This window comes from Pseudophryne corroboree, chromosome 3 (genome assembly GCF_028390025.1).
Source record: "Pseudophryne corroboree isolate aPseCor3 chromosome 3, aPseCor3.hap2, whole genome shotgun sequence".
In the NCBI taxonomy this organism is placed as follows: Eukaryota; Metazoa; Chordata; class Amphibia; order Anura; family Myobatrachidae; genus Pseudophryne; species Pseudophryne corroboree.
In genome coordinates this window covers 330,551,773-330,567,979 of record NC_086446.1, presented here as the reverse complement: position 1 = coordinate 330,567,979, position 16,207 = coordinate 330,551,773, and the positions used below count along the sequence as shown (strand labels likewise).

The 16,207-nt window shown below is 33.8% G+C and overlaps 18 non-coding genes across 18 annotated transcripts; all 18 read right to left on the bottom strand.

Annotated features, from left to right (window-relative positions):
• Window positions 1-304: 304 nt before the first annotated feature.
• Window positions 305-376, bottom strand: TRNAP-UGG (transfer RNA proline (anticodon UGG)). The gene has a single exon. It is a non-coding gene; the product is annotated as a tRNA-Pro (tRNA).
• Window positions 377-1,165: 789 nt separating this feature from the next.
• On the bottom strand, window positions 1,166-1,237 carry TRNAP-UGG (transfer RNA proline (anticodon UGG)). The gene has a single exon. It is a non-coding gene; the product is annotated as a tRNA-Pro (tRNA).
• A 794-nt stretch (window positions 1,238-2,031) lies between these two features.
• On the bottom strand, window positions 2,032-2,103 carry TRNAP-UGG (transfer RNA proline (anticodon UGG)). Its single transcript has one exon. It is a non-coding gene; the product is annotated as a tRNA-Pro (tRNA).
• Window positions 2,104-2,892: 789 nt separating this feature from the next.
• On the bottom strand, window positions 2,893-2,964 carry TRNAP-UGG (transfer RNA proline (anticodon UGG)). Its single transcript has one exon. It is a non-coding gene; the product is annotated as a tRNA-Pro (tRNA).
• A 794-nt stretch (window positions 2,965-3,758) lies between these two features.
• Window positions 3,759-3,830, bottom strand: TRNAP-UGG (transfer RNA proline (anticodon UGG)). The gene has a single exon. It is a non-coding gene; the product is annotated as a tRNA-Pro (tRNA).
• A 790-nt stretch (window positions 3,831-4,620) lies between these two features.
• Window positions 4,621-4,692, bottom strand: TRNAP-UGG (transfer RNA proline (anticodon UGG)). Its single transcript has one exon. It is a non-coding gene; the product is annotated as a tRNA-Pro (tRNA).
• A 794-nt stretch (window positions 4,693-5,486) lies between these two features.
• On the bottom strand, window positions 5,487-5,558 carry TRNAP-UGG (transfer RNA proline (anticodon UGG)). Its single transcript has one exon. It is a non-coding gene; the product is annotated as a tRNA-Pro (tRNA).
• Window positions 5,559-6,347: 789 nt separating this feature from the next.
• TRNAP-UGG (transfer RNA proline (anticodon UGG)) lies at window positions 6,348-6,419 on the bottom strand. Its single transcript has one exon. It is a non-coding gene; the product is annotated as a tRNA-Pro (tRNA).
• Window positions 6,420-7,213: 794 nt separating this feature from the next.
• On the bottom strand, window positions 7,214-7,285 carry TRNAP-UGG (transfer RNA proline (anticodon UGG)). Its single transcript has one exon. It is a non-coding gene; the product is annotated as a tRNA-Pro (tRNA).
• A 789-nt stretch (window positions 7,286-8,074) lies between these two features.
• On the bottom strand, window positions 8,075-8,146 carry TRNAP-UGG (transfer RNA proline (anticodon UGG)). Its single transcript has one exon. It is a non-coding gene; the product is annotated as a tRNA-Pro (tRNA).
• A 794-nt stretch (window positions 8,147-8,940) lies between these two features.
• On the bottom strand, window positions 8,941-9,012 carry TRNAP-UGG (transfer RNA proline (anticodon UGG)). The gene has a single exon. It is a non-coding gene; the product is annotated as a tRNA-Pro (tRNA).
• Window positions 9,013-9,801: 789 nt separating this feature from the next.
• TRNAP-UGG (transfer RNA proline (anticodon UGG)) lies at window positions 9,802-9,873 on the bottom strand. The gene has a single exon. It is a non-coding gene; the product is annotated as a tRNA-Pro (tRNA).
• A 794-nt stretch (window positions 9,874-10,667) lies between these two features.
• Window positions 10,668-10,739, bottom strand: TRNAP-UGG (transfer RNA proline (anticodon UGG)). Its single transcript has one exon. It is a non-coding gene; the product is annotated as a tRNA-Pro (tRNA).
• Window positions 10,740-11,528: 789 nt separating this feature from the next.
• TRNAP-UGG (transfer RNA proline (anticodon UGG)) lies at window positions 11,529-11,600 on the bottom strand. The gene has a single exon. It is a non-coding gene; the product is annotated as a tRNA-Pro (tRNA).
• A 794-nt stretch (window positions 11,601-12,394) lies between these two features.
• On the bottom strand, window positions 12,395-12,466 carry TRNAP-UGG (transfer RNA proline (anticodon UGG)). The gene has a single exon. It is a non-coding gene; the product is annotated as a tRNA-Pro (tRNA).
• A 789-nt stretch (window positions 12,467-13,255) lies between these two features.
• Window positions 13,256-13,327, bottom strand: TRNAP-UGG (transfer RNA proline (anticodon UGG)). Its single transcript has one exon. It is a non-coding gene; the product is annotated as a tRNA-Pro (tRNA).
• A 794-nt stretch (window positions 13,328-14,121) lies between these two features.
• TRNAP-UGG (transfer RNA proline (anticodon UGG)) lies at window positions 14,122-14,193 on the bottom strand. The gene has a single exon. It is a non-coding gene; the product is annotated as a tRNA-Pro (tRNA).
• Window positions 14,194-15,850: 1,657 nt separating this feature from the next.
• On the bottom strand, window positions 15,851-15,922 carry TRNAP-UGG (transfer RNA proline (anticodon UGG)). Its single transcript has one exon. It is a non-coding gene; the product is annotated as a tRNA-Pro (tRNA).
• Window positions 15,923-16,207: the final 285 nt, after the last annotated feature.

Here is a 16,207-nt window from a genome sequence, read left to right as displayed (position 1 = left end):
CACTCAAGGTTACTTAGACAAAATGGAATCTATAGTTTACCCAATATACCACCAAATGCTTGACATTTTACTAAGTATGCATAAGTTTATACCTGTAAAAGATGGGCTCATCCGGGATTTGTACCAGGGATCTCTCGCACCCTAAGCAAGAATTATACCCCTTGACCAACGATCCCACTGTGCATGTCTTTTTTATGTATATTAATGAAATTGTAAGTAAACCTGTTTGTATACATTAGTGAGTATTTTAAAATGCTATTAAATACTATCAGATATTAAGGACTATAAAAGTACATGAAACCATGGGCTCGTCCGGGATTTGAACCCGGGACCTCTCGCACCCAAAGCGAGAATCATACCCCTAGACCAACGAGCCAACTGCGTAATGGCTTTTCATTCAGATTTTACCATTTTTAAAGTAAAACTCAAATTATTTAAGAAAAAATGCAAAAAGCTGGAGCAAACACACAATTTCATTTAATGAAGATGTAACATTTTAAAAATAACAACTTAAAACAAAAAAATGTGTATGTAGTATTGCGAAAATAATAACTTAAGGTTACTTGTTATCCAAGTATGCATATTTAAAATGTGCAGTGCCAAGATTTAGAGGTCCCAATAAAGTTTGGACTTTTTTGATAATTAGAACCTAAGACTTGTCACATACTGTGTGCAACTCAAGCATGCAGACCCAGAAGAAAGACAAAATAAACACCTGCAATTTATTGTTGATCTTTTTGTTAGTCATAATGAGACTATTCTTTTAAGCCACTCAGGGTTACTTAGACAAAAGAAAGGTAAGAGAAAAACCTGTAATTTCATTTTGACAGTTTTTTGTTTGTCAAAATGAGACTTTTAAGCCACTCAAGGTTACTTAGACAAAATGGAATCTATAGTTTACCCAATATACCACCAAATGCTTGACATTTTACTAAGTATGCATAAGTTTATACCTGTAAAAGATGGGCTCATCCGGGATTTGTACCAGGGATCTCTCGCACCCTAAGCAAGAATTATACCCCTTGACCAACGATCCCACTGTGCATGTCTTTTTTATGTATATTAATGAAATTGTAAGTAAACCTGTTTGTATACATTAGTGAGTATTTTAAAATGCTATTAAATACTATCAGATATTAAGGACTATAAAAGTATATGAAACCATGGGCTCGTCCGGGATTTGAACCCGGGACCTCTCGCACCCAAAGCGAGAATCATACCCCTAGACCAACGAGCCAACTGCATAATAAACTCTCATTCAGATTTTACCATTTTTAAAGTAAAACTCAAATTATTTAAGAAAAAATGCAAAAAGCTGGAGCAAACACACAATTTCATTTAATGAAGATGTAACCTTTTAAAAATAACATAACAACTTAAAACAACAAAATGTGTATGTAGTATTGCGAAAATAATAACTTAAGGTTACTTGCTATCCAAGTATGCATATTTAAAATGTGCAGTGCCAAGATTTAGAGGTCCCAATAGAGTTTGGACTTTTTTGATAGTTGGAACCTAAGACTTGTCACATACTGTTTGCAACTCAAGCATGCAGACCCAGAAGAAAGACAAAATAAACACCTGCAATTTATTGTTGATCTTTTTGTTAGTCATAATGAGACTATTCTTTTAAGCCACTCAGGGTTACTTAGACAAAAGAAAGGTAAGAGAAAAACCTGTAATTTCATTTTGACAGTTTTTTGTTTGTCAAAATGAGACTTTTAAGCCACTCAAGGTTACTTAGACAAAATGGAATCTATAGTTTACCCAATATACCACCAAATGCTTGACATTTTACTAAGTATGCATAAGTTTATACCTGTAAAAGATGGGCTCATCCGGGATTTGTACCAGGGATCTCTCGCACCCTAAGCAAGAATTATACCCCTTGACCAACGATCCCACTGTGCATGTCTTTTTTATGTATATTAATGAAATTGTAAGTAAACCTGTTTGTATACATTAGTGAGTATTTTAAAATGCTATTAAATACTATCAGATATTAAGGACTATAAAAGTATATGAAACCATGGGCTCGTCCGGGATTTGAACCCGGGACCTCTCGCACCCAAAGCGAGAATCATACCCCTAGACCAACGAGCCAACTGCATAATAAACTCTCATTCAGATTTTACCATTTTTAAAGTAAAACTCAAATTATTTAAGAAAAAATGCAAAAAGCTGGAGCAAACACACAATTTCATTTAATGAAGATGTAACATTTTAAAAATAACAACTTAAAACAAAAAAATGTGTATGTAGTATTGCGAAAATAATAACTTAAGGTTACTTGTTATCCAAGTATGCATATTTAAAATGTGCAGTGCCAAGATTTAGAGGTCCCAATAAAGTTTGGACTTTTTTGATAATTAGAACCTAAGACTTGTCACATACTGTGTGCAACTCAAGCATGCAGACCCAGAAGAAAGACAAAATAAACACCTGCAATTTATTGTTGATCTTTTTGTTAGTCATAATGAGACTATTCTTTTAAGCCACTCAGGGTTACTTAGACAAAAGAAAGGTAAGAGAAAAACCTGTAATTTCATTTTGACAGTTTTTTGTTTGTCAAAATGAGACTTTTAAGCCACTCAAGGTTACTTAGACAAAATGGAATCTATAGTTTACCCAATATACCACCAAATGCTTGACATTTTACTAAGTATGCATAAGTTTATACCTGTAAAAGATGGGCTCATCCGGGATTTGTACCAGGGATCTCTCGCACCCTAAGCAAGAATTATACCCCTTGACCAACGATCCCACTGTGCATGTCTTTTTTATGTATATTAATGAAATTGTAAGTAAACCTGTTTGTATACATTAGTGAGTATTTTAAAATGCTATTAAATACTATCAGATATTAAGGACTATAAAAGTATATGAAACCATGGGCTCGTCCGGGATTTGAACCCGGGACCTCTCGCACCCAAAGCGAGAATCATACCCCTAGACCAACGAGCCAACTGCATAATCAACTCTCATTCAGATTTTACCATTTTTAAAGTAAAACTCAAATTATTTAAGAAAAAATGCAAAAAGCTGGAGCAAACACACAATTTCATTTAATGAAGATGTAACGTTTTAAAAATAACATAACAACTTAAAACAACAAAATGTGTATGTAGTATTGCGAAAATAATAACTTAAGGTTACTTGCTATCCAAGTATGCATATTTAAAATGTGCAGTGCCAAGATTTAGAGGTCCCAATAGAGTTTGGACTTTTTTGATAGTTGGAACCTAAGACTTGTCACATACTGTGTGCAACTCAAGCATGCAGACCCAGAAGAAAGACAAAATAAACACCTGCAATTTATTGTTGATCTTTTTGTTAGTCATAATGAGACTATTCTTTTAAGCCACTCAGGGTTACTTAGACAAAAGAAAGGTAAGAGAAAAACCTGTAATTTCATTTTGACAGTTTTTTGTTTGTCAAAATGAGACTTTATAGCCACTCAAGGTTACTTAGACAAAATGGAATCTATAGTGTACCCAATATACCACCAAATGCTTGACATTTTATTAAGTTTGCATAAGTATATGCCTGTAAAAGATGGGCTCATCCGGGATTTGTACCAGGGATCTCTCGCACCCTAAGCAAGAATTATACCCCTTGACCAACGAGCCCACCGTGCATGTCTTTTTTATTTATAGTAATGAAATTGTAAGTAAACCTGTTTGTATACATTAGTGAGTATTTTAAAATGCTATTAAATACTATCAGATATTAAGGACTATAAAAGTACATGAAAACATGGGCTCGTCTGGGATTTGAACCCGGGACCTCTCGCACCCAAAGCGAGAATCATACCCCTAGACCAACGAGCCAACTGCGTAATGGCTTTTCATTCAGATTTTACCATTTTTAAAGTAAAACTCAAATTATTTAAGAAAAAATGCAAAAAGCTGGAGCAAACACACAATTTCATTTAAATGAAGATGTAACATTTTAAAAATAACAACTTAAAACAAAAAAATGTGTATGTAGTATTGCGAAAATAATAACTTAAGGTTACTTGTTATCCAAGTATGCATATTTAAAATGTGCAGTGCCAAGATTTAGAGGTCCTAATAAAGTTTGGACTTTTTTGATATTTGGAACCTAAGACTTGTCACATACTGTGTGCAACTCAAGCATGCAGACCCAGAAGAAAGACAAAATAAACACCTGCAATTTATTGTTGATCTTTTTGTTAGTCATAATGAGACTATTCTTTTAAGCCACTCAGGGTTACTTAGACAAAAGAAAGGTAAGAGAAAAACCTGTAATTTCATTTTGACAGTTTTTTGTTTGTCAAAATGAGACTTTTAAGCCACTCAAGGTTACTTAGACAAAATGGAATCTATAGTTTACCCAATATACCACCAAATGCTTGACATTTTACTAAGTATGCATAAGTATATACCTGTAAAAGATGGGCTCATCCGGGATTTGTACCAGGGATCTCTCGCACCCTAAGCAAGAATTATACCCCTTGACCAACGAGCCCACTGTGCATGTCTTTTTTATGTATATTAATGAAATTGTAAGTAAACCTGTTTGTATACATTAGTGAGTATTTTAAAATGCTATTAAATACTATCAGATATTAAGGACTATAAAAGTACATGAAAACATAGGCTCGTCCGGGATTTGAACCCGAGACCTCTCGCACCCAAAGCGAGAATCATACCCCTAGACCAACGAGCCAACTGCGTAATGGCTTCTCATTCAGATTTTACCATTTTTAAAGTAAAACTCAAATTATTTAAGAAAAAATGCAAAAAGCTGGAGCAAACACACAATTTCATTTAAATGAAGATGTAACATTTTAAAAATAACATAACAACTTAAAACAAAAAAATGTGTATGTAGTATTGCGAAAATAATAACTTAAGGTTACTTGTTATCCAAGTATGCATATTTAAAATGTGCAGTGCCAAGATTTGGAGGTCCCAATAGAGTTTGGACTTTTTTGATAGTTGGACCAAAGACTTGTCACATACTGTGTGCAACTCAAGTATGCAGACCCAGAAGAAAGACAAAATAAACACCTGCAATTTATTGTTGATCTTTTTGTTAGTCATAATGAGACTATTCTTTTAAGCCACTCAGGGTTACTTAGACAAAAGAAAGGTAAGAGAAAAACCTGTAATTTCATTTTGACAGTTTTTTGTTTGTCAAAATGAGACTTTTAAGCCACTCAAGGTACCTTAGACAAAATGGAATCTATAGTTTACCCAATATACCACCAAATGCTTGACATTTTACTAAGTATGCATAAGTATATACCTGTAAAAGATGGGCTCATCCGGGATTTGTACCAGGGATCTCTCGCACCCTAAGCAAGAATTATACCCCTTGACCAACGAGCCCACTGTGCATGTCTTTTTTATGTATAGTAATGAAATTGTAAGTAAACCTGTTTGTATACATTAGTGAGTATTTTAAAATGCTATTAAATACTATCAGATATTAAGGACTATAAAAGTACATGAAAACATGGGCTCGTCCGGGATTTGAACCCGGGACCTCCCACACCCAAAGCGAGAATCATACCCCTAGACCAACAAGCCAACTGCGTAATGGCTTTTCATTCAGATTTTACCATTTTTAAAGTAAAACTCAAATTATTTAAGAAAAAATGCAAAAAGCTGGAGCAAACACACAATTTCATTTAATGAAGATGTAACATTTTAAAAATAACAACTTAAAACAAAAAAATGTGTATGTAGTATTGCGAAAATAATAACTTAAGGTTACTTGTTATCCAAGTATGCATATTTAAAATGTGCAGTGCCAAGATTTAGAGGTCCCAATAACGTTTGGACTTTTTTGATAATTAGAACCTAAGACTTGTCACATACTGTGTGCAACTCAAGCATGCAGACCCAGAAGAAAGACAAAATAAACACCTGCAATTTATTGTTGATCTTTTTGTTAGTCATAATGAGACTATTCTTTTAAGCCACTCAGGGTTACTTAGACAAAAGAAAGGTAAGAGAAAAACCTGTAATTTCATTTTGACAGTTTTTTGTTTGTCAAAATGAGACTTTTAAGCCACTCAAGGTTACTTAGACAAAATGGAATCTAAAGTTTACCCAATATACCACCAAATGCTTGACATTTTACTAAGTATGCATAAGTTTATACCTGTAAAAGATGGGCTCATCCGGGATTTGTACCAGGGATCTCTCGCACCCTAAGCAAGAATTATACCCCTTGACCAACGATCCCACTGTGCATGTCTTTTTTATGTATATTAATGAAATTGTAAGTAAACCTGTTTGTATACATTAGTGAGTATTTTAAAATGCTATTAAATACTATCAGATATTAAGGACTATAAAAGTATATGAAACCATGGGCTCGTCCGGGATTTGAACCCGGGACCTCTCGCACCCAAAGCGAGAATCATACCCCTAGACCAACGAGCCAACTGCATAATAAACTCTCATTCAGATTTTACCATTTTTAAAGTAAAACTCAAATTATTTAAGAAAAAATGCAAAAAGCTGGAGCAAACACACAATTTCATTTAATGAAGATGTAACCTTTTAAAAATAACATAACAACTTAAAACAACAAAATGTGTATGTAGTATTGCGAAAATAATAACTTAAGGTTACTTGCTATCCAAGTATGCATATTTAAAATGTGCAGTGCCAAGATTTAGAGGTCCCAATAGAGTTTGGACTTTTTTGATAGTTGGAACCTAAGACTTGTCACATACTGTTTGCAACTCAAGCATGCAGACCCAGAAGAAAGACAAAATAAACACCTGCAATTTATTGTTGATCTTTTTGTTAGTCATAATGAGACTATTCTTTTAAGCCACTCATGGTTACTTAGATAAAAGAAAGGTAAGAGAAAAACCTGTAATTTCATTTTGACAGTTTTTTGTTTGTCAAAATGAGACTTTTAAGCCACTCAAGGTTACTTAGACAAAATGGAATCTATAGTTTACCCAATATACCACCAAATGCTTGACATTTTACTAAGTATGCATAAGTTTATACCTGTAAAAGATGGGCTCATCCGGGATTTGTACCAGGGATCTCTCGCACCCTAAGCAAGAATTATACCCCTTGACCAACGATCCCACTGTGCATGTCTTTTTTATGTATATTAATGAAATTGTAAGTAAACCTGTTTGTATACATTAGTGAGTATTTTAAAATGCTATTAAATACTATCAGATATTAAGGACTATAAAAGTATATGAAACCATGGGCTCGTCCGGGATTTGAACCCGGGACCTCTCGCACCCAAAGCGAGAATCATACCCCTAGACCAACGAGCCAACTGCATAATAAACTCTCATTCAGATTTTACCATTTTTAAAGTAAAACTCAAATTATTTAAGAAAAAATGCAAAAAGCTGGAGCAAACACACAATTTCATTTAATGAAGATGTAACATTTTAAAAATAACAACTTAAAACAAAAAAATGTGTATGTAGTATTGCGAAAATAATAACTTAAGGTTACTTGTTATCCAAGTATGCATATTTAAAATGTGCAGTGCCAAGATTTAGAGGTCCCAATAAAGTTTGGACTTTTTTGATAATTAGAACCTAAGACTTGTCACATACTGTGTGCAACTCAAGCATGCAGACCCAGAAGAAAGACAAAATAAACACCTGCAATTTATTGTTGATCTTTTTGTTAGTCATAATGAGACTATTCTTTTAAGCCACTCAGGGTTACTTAGACAAAAGAAAGGTAAGAGAAAAACCTGTAATTTCATTTTGACAGTTTTTTGTTTGTCAAAATGAGACTTTTAAGCCACTCAAGGTTACTTAGACAAAATGGAATCTATAGTTTACCCAATATACCACCAAATGCTTGACATTTTACTAAGTATGCATAAGTTTATACCTGTAAAAGATGGGCTCATCCGGGATTTGTACCAGGGATCTCTCGCACCCTAAGCAAGAATTATACCCCTTGACCAACGATCCCACTGTGCATGTCTTTTTTATGTATATTAATGAAATTGTAAGTAAACCTGTTTGTATACATTAGTGAGTATTTTAAAATGCTATTAAATACTATCAGATATTAAGGACTATAAAAGTATATGAAACCATGGGCTCGTCCGGGATTTGAACCCGGGACCTCTCGCACCCAAAGCGAGAATCATACCCCTAGACCAACGAGCCAACTGCATAATCAACTCTCATTCAGATTTTACCATTTTTAAAGTAAAACTCAAATTATTTAAGAAAAAATGCAAAAAGCTGGAGCAAACACACAATTTCATTTAATGAAGATGTAACGTTTTAAAAATAACATAACAACTTAAAACAACAAAATGTGTATGTAGTATTGCGAAAATAATAACTTAAGGTTACTTGCTATCCAAGTATGCATATTTAAAATGTGCAGTGCCAAGATTTAGAGGTCCCAATAGAGTTTGGACTTTTTTGATAGTTGGAACCTAAGACTTGTCACATACTGTGTGCAACTCAAGCATGCAGACCCAGAAGAAAGACAAAATAAACACCTGCAATTTATTGTTGATCTTTTTGTTAGTCATAATGAGACTATTCTTTTAAGCCACTCAGGGTTACTTAGACAAAAGAAAGGTAAGAGAAAAACCTGTAATTTCATTTTGACAGTTTTTTGTTTGTCAAAATGAGACTTTTAAGCCACTCAAGGTACCTTAGACAAAATGGAATCTATAGTTTACCCAATATACCACCAAATGCTTGACATTTTACTAAGTATGCATAAGTATATACCTGTAAAAGATGGGCTCATCCGGGATTTGTACCAGGGATCTCTCGCACCCTAAGCAAGAATTATACCCCTTGACCAACGAGCCCACTGTGCATGTCTTTTTTATGTATAGTAATGAAATTGTAAGTAAACCTGTTTGTATACATTAGTGAGTATTTTAAAATGCTATTAAATACTATCAGATATTAAGGACTATAAAAGTACATGAAAACATGGGCTCGTCCGGGATTTGAACCCGGGACCTCCCACACCCAAAGCGAGAATCATACCCCTAGACCAACAAGCCAACTGCGTAATGGCTTTTCATTCAGATTTTACCATTTTTAAAGTAAAACTCAAATTATTTAAGAAAAAATGCAAAAAGCTGGAGCAAACACACAATTTCATTTAATGAAGATGTAACATTTTAAAAATAACAACTTAAAACAAAAAAATGTGTATGTAGTATTGCGAAAATAATAACTTAAGGTTACTTGTTATCCAAGTATGCATATTTAAAATGTGCAGTGCCAAGATTTAGAGGTCCCAATAAAGTTTGGACTTTTTTGATAATTAGAACCTAAGACTTGTCACATACTGTGTGCAACTCAAGCATGCAGACCCAGAAGAAAGACAAAATAAACACCTGCAATTTATTGTTGATCTTTTTGTTAGTCATAATGAGACTATTCTTTTAAGCCACTCAGGGTTACTTAGACAAAAGAAAGGTAAGAGAAAAACCTGTAATTTCATTTTGACAGTTTTTTGTTTGTCAAAATGAGACTTTTAAGCCACTCAAGGTTACTTAGACAAAATGGAATCTAAAGTTTACCCAATATACCACCAAATGCTTGACATTTTACTAAGTATGCATAAGTTTATACCTGTAAAAGATGGGCTCATCCGGGATTTGTACCAGGGATCTCTCGCACCCTAAGCAAGAATTATACCCCTTGACCAACGATCCCACTGTGCATGTCTTTTTTATGTATATTAATGAAATTGTAAGTAAACCTGTTTGTATACATTAGTGAGTATTTTAAAATGCTATTAAATACTATCAGATATTAAGGACTATAAAAGTATATGAAACCATGGGCTCGTCCGGGATTTGAACCCGGGACCTCTCGCACCCAAAGCGAGAATCATACCCCTAGACCAACGAGCCAACTGCATTATAAACTCTCATTCAGATTTTACCATTTTTAAAGTAAAACTCAAATTATTTAAGAAAAAATGCAAAAAGCTGGAGCAAACACACAATTTCATTTAATGAAGATGTAACCTTTTAAAAATAACATAACAACTTAAAACAACAAAATGTGTATGTAGTATTGCGAAAATAATAACTTAAGGTTACTTGCTATCCAAGTATGCATATTTAAAATGTGCAGTGCCAAGATTTAGAGGTCCCAATAGAGTTTGGACTTTTTTGATAGTTGGAACCTAAGACTTGTCACATACTGTTTGCAACTCAAGCATGCAGACCCAGAAGAAAGACAAAATAAACACCTGCAATTTATTGTTGATCTTTTTGTTAGTCATAATGAGACTATTCTTTTAAGCCACTCAGGGTTACTTAGACAAAAGAAAGGTAAGAGAAAAACCTGTAATTTCATTTTGACAGTTTTTTGTTTGTCAAAATGAGACTTTATAGCCACTCAAGGTTACTTAGACAAAATGGAATCTATAGTGTACCCAATATACCACCAAATGCTTGACATTTTACTAAGTTTGCATAAGTATATGCCTGTAAAAGATGGGCTCATCCGGGATTTGTACCAGGGATCTCTCGCACCCTAAGCAAGAATTATACCCCTTGACCAACGAGCCCACTGTGCATGTCTTTTTTATGTATAGTAATGAAATTGTAAGTAAACCTGTTTGTATACATTAGTGAGTATTTTAAAATGCTATTAAATACTATCAGATATTAAGGACTATAAAAGTACATGAAAACATGGGCTCGTCCGGGATTTGAACCCGGGACCTCCCACACCCAAAGCGAGAATCATACCCCTAGACCAACGAGCCAACTGCGTAATGGCTTTTCATTCAGATTTTACCATTTTTAAAGTAAAACTCAAATTATTTAAGAAAAAATGCAAAAAGCTGGAGCAAACACACAATTTCATTTAATGAAGATGTAACATTTTAAAAATAACAACTTAAAACAAAAAAATGTGTATGTAGTATTGCGAAAATAATAACTTAAGGTTACTTGTTATCCAAGTATGCATATTTAAAATGTGCAGTGCCAAGATTTAGAGGTCCCAATAAAGTTTGGACTTTTTTGATAATTAGAACCTAAGACTTGTCACATACTGTGTGCAACTCAAGCATGCAGACCCAGAAGAAAGACAAAATAAACACCTGCAACTTATTGTTGATCTTTTTGTTAGTCATAATGAGACTATTCTTTTAAGCCACTCAGGGTTACTTAGACAAAAGAAAGGTAAGAGAAAAACCTGTAATTTCATTTTGACAGTTTTTTGTTTGTCAAAATGAGACTTTTAAGCCACTCAAGGTTACTTAGACAAAATGGAATCTAAAGTTTACCCAATATACCACCAAATGCTTGACATTTTACTAAGTATGCATAAGTTTATACCTGTAAAAGATGGGCTCATCCGGGATTTGTACCAGGGATCTCTCGCACCCTAAGCAAGAATTATACCCCTTGACCAACGATCCCACTGTGCATGTCTTTTTTATGTATATTAATGAAATTGTAAGTAAACCTGTTTGTATACATTAGTGAGTATTTTAAAATGCTATTAAATACTATCAGATATTAAGGACTATAAAAGTATATGAAACCATGGGCTCGTCCGGGATTTGAACCCGGGACCTCTCGCACCCAAAGCGAGAATCATACCCCTAGACCAACGAGCCAACTGCATTATAAACTCTCATTCAGATTTTACCATTTTTAAAGTAAAACTCAAATTATTTAAGAAAAAATGCAAAAAGCTGGAGCAAACACACAATTTCATTTAATGAAGATGTAACCTTTTAAAAATAACATAACAACTTAAAACAACAAAATGTGTATGTAGTATTGCGAAAATAATAACTTAAGGTTACTTGCTATCCAAGTATGCATATTTAAAATGTGCAGTGCCAAGATTTAGAGGTCCCAATAGAGTTTGGACTTTTTTGATAGTTGGAACCTAAGACTTGTCACATACTGTTTGCAACTCAAGCATGCAGACCCAGAAGAAAGACAAAATAAACACCTGCAATTTATTGTTGATCTTTTTGTTAGTCATAATGAGACTATTCTTTTAAGCCACTCAGGGTTACTTAGACAAAAGAAAGGTAAGAGAAAAACCTGTAATTTCATTTTGACAGTTTTTTGTTTGTCAAAATGAGACTTTATAGCCACTCAAGGTTACTTAGACAAAATGGAATCTATAGTGTACCCAATATACCACCAAATGCTTGACATTTTACTAAGTTTGCATAAGTATATGCCTGTAAAAGATGGGCTCATCCGGGATTTGTACCAGGGATCTCTCGCACCCTAAGCAAGAATTATACCCCTTGACCAACGAGCCCACTGTGCATGTCTTTTTTATGTATAGTAATGAAATTGTAAGTAAACCTGTTTGTATACATTAGTGAGTATTTTAAAATGCTATTAAATACTATCAGATATTAAGGACTATAAAAGTACATGAAAACATGGGCTCGTCCGGGATTTGAACCCGGGACCTCCCACACCCAAAGCGAGAATCATACCCCTAGACCAACGAGCCAACTGCGTAATGGCTTTTCATTCAGATTTTACCATTTTTAAAGTAAAACTCAAATTATTTAAGAAAAAATGCAAAAAGCTGGAGCAAACACACAATTTCATTTAATGAAGATGTAACATTTTAAAAATAACAACTTAAAACAAAAAAATGTGTATGTAGTATTGCGAAAATAATAACTCAAGGTTACTTGTTATCCAAGTATGCATATTTAAAATGTGCAGTGCCAAGATTTAGAGGTCCCAATAAAGTTTGGACTTTTTTGATAATTAGAACCTAAGACTTGTCACATACTGTGTGCAACTCAAGCATGCAGACCCAGAAGAAAGACAAAATAAACACCTGCAATTTATTGTTGATCTTTTTGTTAGTCATAATGAGACTATTCTTTTAAGCCACTCAGGGTTACTTAGACAAAAGAAAGGTAAGAGAAAAACCTGTAATTTCATTTTGACAGTTTTTTGTTTGTCAAAATGAGACTTTTAAGCCACTCAAGGTTACTTAGACAAAATGGAATCTATAGTTTACCCAATATACCACCAAATGCTTGACATTTTACTAAGTATGCATAAGTTTATACCTGTAAAAGATGGGCTCATCCGGGATTTGTACCAGGGATCTCTCGCACCCTAAGCAAGAATTATACCCCTTGACCAACGATCCCACTGTGCATGTCTTTTTTATGTATATTAATGAAATTGTAAGTAAACCTGTTTGTATACATTAGTGAGTATTTTAAAATGCTATTAAATACTATCAGATATTAAGGACTATAAAAGTATATGAAACCATGGGCTCGTCCGGGATTTGAACCCGGGACCTCTCGCACCCAAAGCGAGAATCATACCCCTAGACCAACGAGCCAACTGCATAATAAACTCTCATTCAGATTTTACCATTTTTAAAGTAAAACTCAAATTATTTAAGAAAAAATGCAAAAAGCTGGAGCAAACACACAATTTCATTTAATGAAGATGTAACGTTTTAAAAATAACATAACAACTTAAAACAACAAAATGTGTATGTAGTATTGCGAAAATAATAACTTAAGGTTACTTGCTATCCAAGTATGCATATTTAAAATGTGCAGTGCCAAGATTTAGAGGTCCCAATAGAGTTTGGACTTTTTTGATAGTTGGAACCTAAGACTTGTCACATACTGTGTGCAACTCAAGCATGCAGACCCAGAAGAAAGACAAAATAAACACCTGCAATTTATTGTTGATCTTTTTGTTAGTCATAATGAGACTATTCTTTTAAGCCACTCAGGGTTACTTAGACAAAAGAAAGGTAAGAGAAAAACCTGTAATTTCATTTTGACAGTTTTTTGTTTGTCAAAATGAGACTTTATAGCCACTCAAGGTTACTTAGACAAAATGGAATCTATAGTGTACCCAATATACCACCAAATGCTTGACATTTTATTAAGTTTGCATAAGTATATGCCTGTAAAAGATGGGCTCATCCGGGATTTGTACCAGGGATCTCTCGCACCCTAAGCAAGAATTATACCCCTTGACCAACGAGCCCACTGTGCATGTCTTTTTTATGTATAGTAATGAAATTGTAAGTAAACCTGTTTGTATACATTAGTGAGTATTTTAAAATGCTATTAAATACTATCAGATATTAAGGACTATAAAAGTACATGAAAACATGGGCTCGTCTGGGATTTGAACCCGGGACCTCTCGCACCCAAAGCGAGAATCATACCCCTAGACCAACGAGCCAACTGCGTAATGGCTTTTCATTCAGATTTTACCATTTTTAAAGTAAAACTCAAATTATTTAAGAAAAAATGCAAAAAGCTGGAGCAAACACACAATTTCATTTAAATGAAGATGTAACATTTTAAAAATAACAACTTAAAACAAAAAAATGTGTATGTAGTATTGCGAAAATAATAACTTAAGGTTACTTGTTATCCAAGTATGCATATTTAAAATGTGCAGTGCCAAGATTTAGAGGTCCTAATAAAGTTTGGACTTTTTTGATAATTGGAACCTAAGACTTGTCACATACTGTGTGCAACTCAAGCATGCAGACCCAGAAGAAAGACAAAATAAACACCTGCAATTTATTGTTGATCTTTTTGTTAGTCATAATGAGACTATTCTTTTAAGCCACTCAGGGTTACTTAGACAAAAGAAAGGTAAGAGAAAAACCTGTAATTTCATTTTGACAGTTTTTTGTTTGTCAAAATGAGACTTTTAAGCCACTCAAGGTTACTTAGACAAAATGGAATCTATAGTGTACCCAATATACCACCAAATGCTTGACATTTTACTAAGTATGCATAAGTATATACCTGTAAAAGATGGGCTCATCCGGGATTTGTACCAGGGATCTCTCGCACCCTAAGCAAGAATTATACCCCTTGACCAACGAGCCCACTGTGCATGTCTTTTTTATGTATATTAATGAAATTGTAAGTGAACCTGTTTGTATACATTAGTGAGTATTTTAAAATGCTATTAAATACTATCAGATATTAAGGACTATAAAAGTACATGAAAACATAGGCTCGAACGGGATTTGAACCCGAGACCTCTCGCACCCAAAGCGAGAATCATACCCCTAGACCAACGAGCCAACTGCGTAATGGCTTCTCATTCAGATTTTACCATTTTTAAAGTAAAACTCAAATTATTTAAGAAAAAATGCAAAAAGCTGGAGCAAACACACAATTTCATTTAAATGAAGATGTAACATTTTAAAAATAACATAACAACTTAAAACAAAAAAATGTGTATGTAGTATTGCGAAAATAATAACTTAAGGTTACTTGTTATCCAAGTATGCATATTTAAAATGTGCAGTGCCAAGATTTAGAGGTCCCAATAGAGTTTGGACTTTTTTGATAGTTGGAACCTAAGACTTGTCACATACTGTTTGCAACTCAAACATGCAGACCCAGAAGAAAGACAAAATAAACACCTGCAATTTATTGTTGATCTTTTTGTTAGTCATAATGAGACTATTCTTTTAAGCCACTCAGGGTTACTTAGACAAAAGAAAGGTAAGAGAAAAACCTGTAATTTCATTTTGACAGTTTTTTGTTTGTCAAAATGAGACTTTATAGCCACTCAAGGTTACTTAGACAAAATGGAATCTATAGTGTACCCAATATACCACCAAATGCTTGACATTTTACTAAGTTTGCATAAGTATATGCCTGTAAAAGATGGGCTCATCCGGGATTTGTACCAGGGATCTCTCGCACCCTAAGCAAGAATTATACCCCTTGACCAACGAGCCCACTGTGCATGTCTTTTTTATGTATAGTAATGAAATTGTAAGTAAACCTGTTTGTATACATTAGTGAGTATTTTAAAATGCTATTAAATACTATCAGATATTAAGGACTATAAAAGTACATGAAAACATGGGCTCGTCCGGGATTTGAACCCGGGACCTCCCACACCCAAAGCGAGAATCATACCGCTAGACCAACGAGCCAACTGCGTAATGGCTTTTCATTCAGATTTTACCATTTTTAAAGTAAAACTCAAATTATTTAAGAAAAAATGCAAAAAGCTGGAGCAAACACACAATTTCATTTAATGAAGATGTAACATTTTAAAAATAACAACTTAAAACAAAAAAATGTGTATGTAGTATTGCGAAAATAATAACTTAAGGTTACTTGTTATCCAAGTATGCATATTTAAAATGTGCAGTGCCAAGATTTAGAGGTCCCAATAAAGTTTGGACTTTTTTGATAATTAGAACCTAAGACTTGTC